The following is a 10,550-nucleotide window of genomic DNA, read 5'->3' on the forward strand; positions in this document are numbered from 1 at the left end:
ACGGTTGCAAAATACAAGGTAGGCATCAGGCCACAAAGCTTTAAGTGAGTGAAAAGAAAAAGGATCCTTTATTTTACAAGTCCCAATTCACAATATAGATACAATACTGGGAAATACCCATGCACCAAATAGCACAGAAACCACCATGACGGAGCACGAATGAAAGAAGATGCAAGAAAAAACGGGTGGACGGCACCATGGAAAGGGGACGGACATACGATGCTCTGTCCAAAACCCATCAGGAGGACTAAAGTCCGTATGAACAGAGGCAGCATCAGTCAGCCAACCACTGGAGCTGGTTGCACCAATGGACATCTCTCCTCCCTGCTCACGGAGAATACACCTTCTCATGCGTGCATGAAACATCTACCCCTCCCCACAAAAAAACACCGCCGTCTGCTGGAACAGAAGGAAACTTCAATATCTTGCATAAGGGTGGAGAGTAAGTGAAATTTCTGTGACAACTGTCGGGCTGTGATGCATGGCACATGCTGTGGGCACCAAACAACAAGCCCACAGTGGCCGGAGCCGTACAGATCTCATGACCACGTCTGGCAGGCAACACAGTCCCAGAGTCCTGGGGACATGCCCAGAAAATGACGTTCCTTCAGCCTTCCAGGTAAACATACCATTTTATGACATCCTGTCCGCCTTTTGTGCACCATTTCCAGTGTTTTCGGACGCTCTGCCGTTGCTCCACATTCCTAGGATGTGCCTTCCCACCCTCCTTCCTGGGCTGAGGTCAAACCTGAATCTAACTTTTCTCCATTATGCTCATGCCACACACTGTCCTAGACACGCCCAGGTCTGGTAAGATCTCAGAGCCCTTAATGCCCTGTCCATATCCACCGTACCCGCCATCCGTGGTTATTCGGGGTCTCAGAAATGGTTATTTCTGCTCGCCTTGGAACTCAGCTACCAAAAGCCAATAGGGACATGGCCTCCTTGACATTTTTTCTCCGGAATTCAAATTATGTTCATGTATTTAATAATTCCTTTGGAAAATCCCTTTCAACGAGACACAAAGCGCTGAAAAGTTTTGTCTGTTGCGTAACTCCTCTGCTGATTTTCCTGATTTCGTACCAAGGCAGGATCTGCACAAACAGTAACATCTTCTGGGAGTTCAGTTATGGGTCAACAGTACCCTGTTGTGGTTTTATTAAAAGGCCATTGCCTAAGTAAATCTTTGAAGGTTTTTCCATTTCCCCCAGTGATGGCAGAAAGAAACTAGAAAGGTAGTTCCTTTCAAATTATCTTCAGATTGAAATATTTCAGAACAATACTGGGGCTTCATCAATCGGCTCAATTATTTCCCATCCTCCCAGGAGAGACTGACTTCTCTCTTTTGAAGTCCTGCTGTACCTATTCTGCCTGCCCCTTTTCCAACTATTTCTAGCCGAGCACACCAACACTGAATCATTTCCTTAAACTTCTAAAAAAACTTTCTTTACTGAGTTTTCAGTATTATTCCTCGAGTCTTTAATTGTCTGTTTTCCCTCCCCTAAGGTGGCTCTTTCAAATCTTTGCCGTGTCTTCCAGGAGCCAGTTTCTCCCCACTCATAGTTATCATCATGATTGAGCCTCAGACCTCAGCAAGAACTGAGAAGCCGGTTGGATGCTTGCACTCTCCTCCCGTCCAGATCTCTCCCCACTCCTACGGCAGAACACACCCCTCTGGGCTCTTTCCCCCTCTTCGACGTTTCCAGAACCTTGTTGTATACACATAGGCTGTTAGCTAAGATATCGTGCTCTATAACCAGCCCTGAATTGGCGCTGGGAATACAAATGAGCAATATATTCTCATCCCCCTTCCACACAAGGAGACCTGAAGGTTTAACGGAGACACAGACAAGAAAACATAACTTTCACATCACAGTGAATTTCATGCTCTGAAAGAGAAGTGGCTTATGTGCTTGACTTTAAACAGTGCACTTTGTCAAGAAAGGTGCCTCAAAGGAGGAAGTACCAGAGATGAGTCTTGAAGAGTCCAACCCAAGGGGTTCAGGCGATGTCGCTGGGCTGTACTGGGCAGGGCAAAGGGGAAAACGGACACATGGGGACAAATCCACATAGCTCTGGTCCCGTCTGCTCTTGATCCTAGACTGCTGGGTCGCCTCTCACTGCAGCTCAGCTAGGATTTTGCTCATTGAGGACACGGTCATGTCCCAGCCAGCACCCATTCAGACCCTGTCTGCTCAGTGGCTGCTGAGTTTCTCTGGATTTGCCTGAGGCTGGAGAGAGTTCCCTGTAAGATGGGGGAGACCTTCCTGCGTCTGCACCCCAGTGGGGCTCCTCCTCCCCCGCCAGCCTGAACCCTTCATTTCCGCACAGGTGCGGCATCGTGCGCCACCCGCTCGGGTCCCTGCAGGCACGTCGTTGTCTCCAAGCAGGGTAGCTGGGGAGTCTCACTGGAGGGGGCTGCAAGACTCAATGCAGGAAAAGACCCACGAAGCTGGTGCAGAATAACTAAGACAGAAAGCATGAGGAGGAGAAAGAACCCACAAGGGTAAAAGAACAAACATAGGGCAATGCTCTCTACATTTATCTATTCATCCAACTATCTTCCAGTGGCGTGAAATTTTTTTCTAAATAAATCATTTTAATTCTGAGATACTGATGCCAGATGTCTTTTGAGTAATGGCTCTCTGTGGCTTTGATGTTGGACTTGGATGGCAGAGTCTATCAAGCTCCTGAGAAAGCCTTTCTTCCCTCATCTTTCCGAGTTTCTGGGCCTGCTCAGCCTTGTAGATAGACAACCCTCAGGATGTCTGAAAGAGCCCCAGAACTCCAGGGATCTGAAATTTAAAAACACTGATCTGGTGTCCAGAAACTGAACGGCTGATGTGCTTTAGCTATCTGTTCCATTAGTCATTTCCAGAGTTGTGAGGTTTAACAAGATTGGAGCAAATGGAATCGGTTAAGTCAGTATAATTTGGAGAAGGTTCAGGTTTGAGTTTAGGGAAGTTTTCAAACCATGCTTTTGAAACAGTGCCAAGGAATCTGAGCTACTTTAATAACAGAGGAATGAGATTAGCATGGATTTCTTGAGGGTCTGTGCTTCCCAGCGTTCCTGAAAGGTCTCAGGATGAAAACTCTGCTCTTTGCTGAAACTCACACTTGAAAAGATGGGTCATTGCCATACAGCCTGGGATGACAGGCTGACCATCACCTCTGTGAACAGGTGCACTGATCTGTCCCAACAGATCCATGGTTCTTTGGATTTTATAAAGACTAAGGTTGCAGTGGCTCCCAGAATTTCCAAATAAAAGATTTCAAGTTTCAGAAATGCGGGATGAGACCACAAAAGACCTTTCCTTATTCTGTATTTACCTAATAGACTCCAGGTTTTTCCTTCAACTGAGGAGGATAATTTGGGGGCAGGGAGTTGGCTGATGAAAAACAGTGGCGCTTGAGGGACCCCACATGGTCATCAGGCTGTGAGTAGGGGAGACTTTCTGTTACCGCTTTTCAAGGTAAAAATAGTCTTGGCAAGAACATCCGCCATAATCCTATCTCAGTATTTCAACTCCAAATCATCAATTTCCAAGTTGCGTCTGTGGCCTATCAGGCGCCTTTTCTTGTTGCACTGCCGAATATAATATTTCTTCCCCAAACTCATGAAGAATGTGTCCACTTTACTCAGACTGTTTTTATCATCATATAGCCACCAAACAAGCACGGGTCCTTCTCTGCTTGGGATCCATCGTTTGCCACGGTCTCCCCTCACCTCCACCTGTTCTCCCTTGTTTGCAGTCTGGGGTCTCCTGTCCCTGTCTTCACACTGTCTCCCACCATTCAGATCTGTGGCCTCTGTCTGTCCTTCGGGGCTGTGACAACAGATACCACAGACTGGGGAGCTTTCCATGTGAGAACTTTACTTCTCCTAGTGCCGGGGGCTCGGAGTCTGAGATCAGGATGCCAGCATGAGTTTCAGTGAAGGCTCTCTTCCAGGCTCACAGATGGCTGACGTCCTGTTGTGCCCTCACGTGGTGGAGAACAGAGAGGCCAGGCAAGCTTCTTGTGACTCCTAGAAAGGCACTCATCCTATTGGCGAGGGCTCCACCCCCCAAGACCTCATCCAATCCTTATCACCTCCCAAAGGTCCCACCCTCCTGATACTATCACATGGGGGGAGGGGGAGTGGGGTTTTGACATTTGAATTCTCAGAGGACACCAATATTCAGTCTATGTAACAGTCTACAGGACTGTCACCTTCCAAGACATTAAAAGGCTCCTTTTAAATTGGGGTATAGAATTATGTGTTAGAAAATACACAGATCTTATGTGTATAATTTTATAAGCTTTGACAACTGTGCATACCCATGTCAAAATATAGGATGTTGTGATCACCCTACAAACTTTCTCAAGCTCCTGTAAGGCCAGTCCCCTGTCCCTGTCCCAGGTACAACCTTTTTCTTATTCCCGTTGTCGTAAATGAGATCTGTCTGTTCTTGAACCTCACACAAATGGCACAGTCTGCTCAGTGTACTGATTTATGTGCTTCCATGGGTACTGGGAACATGTTCTCCTTAGCTGCTATGTAATATTTTATTGTATCAAGATGTTAAAATTTAACACTTTCCCTGCTGGATCTGTGGGTTGCTTCCAGACTGGGGTTGTTGTAATAAAATATTCTTGTGGACGTTTGGGGTTGAATGCACGTTGTAATTTGGGGGGAGTGATAGCTAGAAGTGGAATAACTGTGTCATAAGGCTAAATATCTAATTTTATTTGAATAATAAACACAAAAGTTCCCATTGTATTTGTAACGCTTAAAACTCCTGCAATGTATGAGACTTCCAGTTGCTGTACATCTTTGACAAAATGGACTATTTTTACTTTTTAATTGCACCATTCTGCTAGGTATAAAATCGTATTGCACTGTGCTTTTGCTTTTCCCTCATGAATAATGATGTTGGCCATCTTTTTACGTGCTTATTACTCATTTGGATATCCACATTTTTGAAATGCGTGTGATTTTGGCCAAATTCTGATGCTCTTTGTCTTTCAACATTGATTTGTAGATGTTCTTTATATATTCTCAGTATAAATCTTTGTTATAGGTATGTAATGAATAGGTTATCTCCCAGGCTGTTGTTTGCCTAATTATTTTCTAAATGCTGACTCTTGATAAGAATGGATTTTAAATATTTAAGAAATGTACTTTAAATAATTCTAAATTTTATATGGAACCACAAAAGGCTCCGCATAGCCAAAGCAATATTAAGAAACAAGAGCAAATCTGGAGGCATCGTGTTTCCTGATTTCAAACGTTTTGCAAAGCTAGTGATTAAAACAGTATGTTACAGCATAAACACAGACATATAGATCAATGCAACAGAACAGAGAACCCAGAAATAAACGCACACATATAGGGTTACTTCATAACAAAGGAGCCAGAGTATACAGTGGGGAAAGGACAGTCAGTCTTTTCAAGTAATGGTGCTGTGGTGGTGGGAAAACTGCAAACCCACAAGAAAGAAAGAAAGAAAGAAAGAAAGAAAGAAAGAAAGAAAGAAAGAAAGAAAGAAAGAAAGAAAGAAAGAAAGAAAGAAAGAAAGAAAGAAAGAAAGAAAGAAAGAAAGAAAGAAAGAAAGAAAGAAAGAAAGAAAGAAAGAAAGAAAGAAAGAAAGAAAGAAAGAAAGAAAGAAAGAAAGAAAGAAAGAAAGAAAGAAAGAAAGAAAGAAAGAAAGAAAGAAAAAGAAAGAAAGAAAGAAAGAAAGAAAGAAAGAAAAGAAAGAAAGAAAGAAAGAAAGAAAGAAAGAAAGAAAGAAAGAAAGAAAGAAAGAAAGAAAGAAAAGAAAGAAAGAAAGAAAGAAAGAAAGAAAGAAAGAAAGAAAGAAAGAAAGAAAGAAAGAAAGAAAGAAAGAAAGAAAGAAAGAAAGAAAGAAAGAAAGAAAGAAAGAAAGAAAGAAAGAAAGAAAGAAAGAAAGAAAGAAAGAAAGAAAGAAAGAAAGAAAAAGAAAGAAAGAAAGAAAGAGAGAGAGAGAGAAAGAAAGAAGAAAGAAAGAAAGAGAGAAAGAAAGAAAAAGAAAGAAAAAGAAAGAAAGAAAGAAAGAAAGAAAGAAAGAAAGAGGAAGGAAGGAAGGAAGGAAGGAAGGAAGAGGGAAGGGAAGATAGATACTGGACCATTATCTTATCCCACACACAAAAATTAACTTAAAATTGATTAAAGACTTGAAAATACAACCTGAAACCATATAACTCCTGGAAGAAACAGTATACAGTCTTGGGGATGATTTTTTAGATTTGACTCCAAAAGCAAAGGCAACAAAAGCAAAAATACACAAATGGGACTACATTCAACTAAAAAGCTTCTGCACAACAAAGGCAACCACCAGCAAAATGAAATGGCAACCTAAGGAGTGGGAGAAAATATTTGCAAATCATGTATCTCATAAGAGGTAATATCCAAAATATATAAAAGCTCATACAACTCAATAAAACAATTTAAAAAAATGAACAATTGGATTAAATAATGGGCAGAGGATCTGAACAGGCATTTTTCCAAAGAAGAATATAACGGCCAAAAAGTACATAAAAGGATACTCAAGATCACTGGTCAGCAGCAAAATGCATGTCAAAACCAAAATGAGGTCTCACCTCACATGTGTCAGAATGGCTATTATCAAAAAAAAAAAAAAAAAAGGAATAAAAAGTGTTAGCAGGAATGTGGGGAAAAAAGAAATCCCTGTGATGATTGGTGGAAATATAAATGAATATTCCACTGTGGAAAACAATATAAAGGTTCCTCCAATACTTAAAAATAGAACAGCCATATGATCGAGCAATCCCAACTGTAGGTATTTATCCAAAGGGAACAAATATAGGATCTTGAAGAGATTCCTGCACCTCCGTGTTCACTGCAGCCCTATTTATAATAGTCAAGACAGAAAAGACCTAAGTGTCTGCTTAATGAATAGAGAAAATGTGGGATTTTATACACACACACACACACACACAGGAATATTATTCAGCCATAAAAAGAAGGAAATCCTCCCGTTTGAGACAGCATTAACAAAACTTGAAAGAGTTACGCTAAGTAAAGTAAGTCAGAGTAAGGCAAATACTGTATGATTTCACATATATGTGGAATTAAAAGCAAAAACAAAAAACCTCATGGAACAAGAGAACAGGCTGTTGGTTGCCAGAGGCAGAGGATGTAGGGTGGGCAAAATGGGTGAAGACCACCAAAATAACATAAGTCCTGGGGATGTAATGTACAACATGCTGACTAGAGTCAATAACACTCTATTGCCTGTTTGAAAGTTGAGAGTAGATGTTAAAAGATCTCATCACAAATAAATGTTAATTATGTGTGGTGATGGCAACTAGACTTAGTGATCAGTCTGCAATATGTACATATATTAAATTATCATTCTTTACACGAGTCTTATATGATGTTATAGGTCAATTATAACTCAACTTCTTAAAAAATGTAGATTTTTTTGATGCCTAGTGCTTTCTGTATTCTAAGAAATTGTTGCATACACTAGGATTGCAAAAATCCGCTAGGTCTATAAGCTTGAAAGTTTTAGTTTTTACAGTTAGATTAGTGGTCAATATGGGGTTAATTTTTGGCTGTGGTGAGATTATGAATAGGATTTATTTTTTTCCTTTTGTGTATAGAATTTTTCTAGCAACATTTATTGAATACTCTTCTTTCCCCATTAAACTACACTGCTGCCTTTTTCCTTTTCTATCTTTCTGACTGCTCTTACTAGCATTTTATCAGTTTTACTAATCTTCTTAAAACAGCCAGCTTTTAGCTTTTTTGATTTTTCTCTATCATTTATCTGTTTGCTATTTCATGTCTTCTTATATTTATTATTTCTTTTCACCTGCTTACGTTGGGTTTATTTTATTCGTAATAGTTTTTTTTTTCAGGTGGAAATTCTGATTTTGAAAATTTTGAACCATTCATGTTTTCTAGCATAAGCATTTAAAGCTATAAATATTCCTCTTAGTATTGTTTTAGCTGCATCTCACCAATTTTGAAATGTTTTGATCTTATTTTGAAGTTCAAAACTTCTCAAATTGTCCCTGTTACTTTTTCTTTAACGTGTAAGCTATTTTCAGATGCACTGTTGAATGCTTAAATATCTGGGGCTTTTCTAGGGGCTGAATTGAATCCATTCCAGACTCATATTTTTTAACATTTTTATTCATTTTTGAGAGACAGACAGAGAGCTAGTGGGGGAGGGGCAGAAAAAGAGGGAGACACAGAATCTGAAGCAGGTTCCAGGCTCTGAGCTGTCAGCATGGAGCCCGACATAGTGTTCCAATCCACGAACTGTGAGATCATGACCTGAGCCGGTGCTGGATGGTTAAACAACTGAGCCACCCAGGTGCCCCTCAGATTCATATTCTTAAGTCCTAAACCCTATTACCTCAGAATGTGACTGTATTTGGAGACAGGATCTTTAAAGAGGTAATTATGTAAAAATGAGTTCAACAGTGTAGGTCCTAATCCAGTATGACTGGTGCACTTATAAGAAGAGGAACAGTGGACACAGGTAGCAAAGGAAGACCATGTGACGACACAGGGAGAAGACAGCCATGGAAAGAAGTCTCACCACAAATCAAACCTGCTGATATTTTTGATCTTGGACCTCCAGTCTCCAGAACTGCAAGGAAATAAATATCTGTTGTTTAACCCCTCTGCTGGCTGTCTGTGGTTCTCTGTTATGCCAGCCCTAGCCAATTAACACATCTTACTTGTTACTGTTACTCATTTTAGTTCATTGTGGTCAGTGAATCTATTTTGTAGTTGGCGATTTCAAGCCTTTGAAATTCATTGACATTGGTTTTATTACCCAGCACATGATCTACATTGGTATTTTATGTGCATTTAAAAGGAACGTGCATCTAACAATTCAAGTGGTAGTTAGTTCTAATCTCCATGTTGAATCGCACGGAGGAGTGTTTCAAGTCTTTGACTTTGGTAGTGGGTTTTTCTTTGTGTGCCATGCACAATGATTTATTTTCATGTGTATGGCCCATGTGTGTAATCATCACTACAGAGTTATATTTCTGTTTCCTAACTGGTAGCTTTGTGTCCGTAACGATAACCTACCCAACGTCTATACAACTTGTTGATTCTTCAGAGTAATGTGTATGCCTGTACCTACGCCCATCTCTCTTACTCATGTGCTTGCTCTATGATGTATATATAATATTTTAAAAACTGCTGTGTGTTTCTCCTTTACAGAATGCTGTATTTCTTTTCACTATCTCGGACTTCAACTCTCAAAGTAGGATTTAATTGTCGGCCAATGCCTAGGCTTTCTCTCCTACCACCTGGAACAAATTATTTGAATCCTAAATCCCTGAGGCTAATGACAGCCGGAATACCAACTGACCAGTAAATTGAGAACTTATGAGTGAATAGAGACAATCTACCTCTAAAGTGTCAGGGTTTAAAAAAGACCACGCTTCTGCCTTTGCTACAGAAGGATGACTAACGAAGTCCCTATCACACAGAGGGAGCCCTGAAGAGTAGAGGGGCAGGGAGGTGCAGATAATAAGAAATAGAAATGTTTTTTGTCTTCATCAGGATAAAATGGCTCCAAATAGGGATGGCTGGTGTAGGAGTTAAGGGCTTGTGAGGAATACCTGAGAGGAGAGAATCTATTTTAAAAACAAGAATGAATATGTCTGTTCTCGAGAGATAGGCAATAAAAGTTTGAATTAAAGTCAAGGTTGTCAACAGACTTTTTCACATCAATCCTTAGCTAAATAAGTCTGTCATGATCTTTCACTTCCTTTATCTCTTTCCACATACATTCTACATTTGATACTAAACTTACAAACTGTGATTATGGATTCTGTAGCTCCTGCTAGGGCTCCTTTTCAACGGCCAAAGTCTTCCAATAGAAAATAAACATCATTTACCTTTGAGAGATATGTTTAATAGATTCTGCTTGTTTTAGAACCCAATGCATTGGAGATAAAGTCGTTCCCCTATTCAGTATCCAAGAGGCATTGTTCACTACTTCAAGGCTGTATCCAGATTGTCACACAGAGTCTCTCTCAAACAGATAAGGCATATTCATAATTTACATATTAAGAAAGTGATACACCAGCTGCTGATGTAGTTCTAATGCTATAGAAACCAGAGGAAGAAAGTGGGCATCTACCTGAGAGATCAGGAAACTTTTCAAGAAGGGAAAAATCAGTGGAAAGTAGTCTTGAAAGGATACAAATTGGAAGTTGTACTCAGGGCAAAATGTAGAAAGAACATTACAAGAAGAATTCCAAAGAAGGAAACCACAAATTAAGAAATTGCAAAGAAAGAAACTGAGGCGTTTAGAAGAGGAGCTGAGTTTGAGCATAAAACCAATGGCTGAGATTATTAATAGTTTTTAAGTATGGTTGAAGTGAAAATGTACAAACACATCTTGACAGATCAACTAAATTTTTCTAACAATGGAGTTTGAGCAGGGAAATTGTATGATCAGGGCCCTGACCAGACACAATTAATCTGGTAACTCCTGCAAAATTGTTTGCAGAACACCCCCACCGTGACGGCAGAACAGTAGTAACTGTAA

Source organism: Panthera tigris, chromosome B1 (genome assembly GCF_018350195.1).
Source record: "Panthera tigris isolate Pti1 chromosome B1, P.tigris_Pti1_mat1.1, whole genome shotgun sequence".
Lineage (NCBI taxonomy): Eukaryota > Metazoa > Chordata > Mammalia > Carnivora > Felidae > Panthera > Panthera tigris.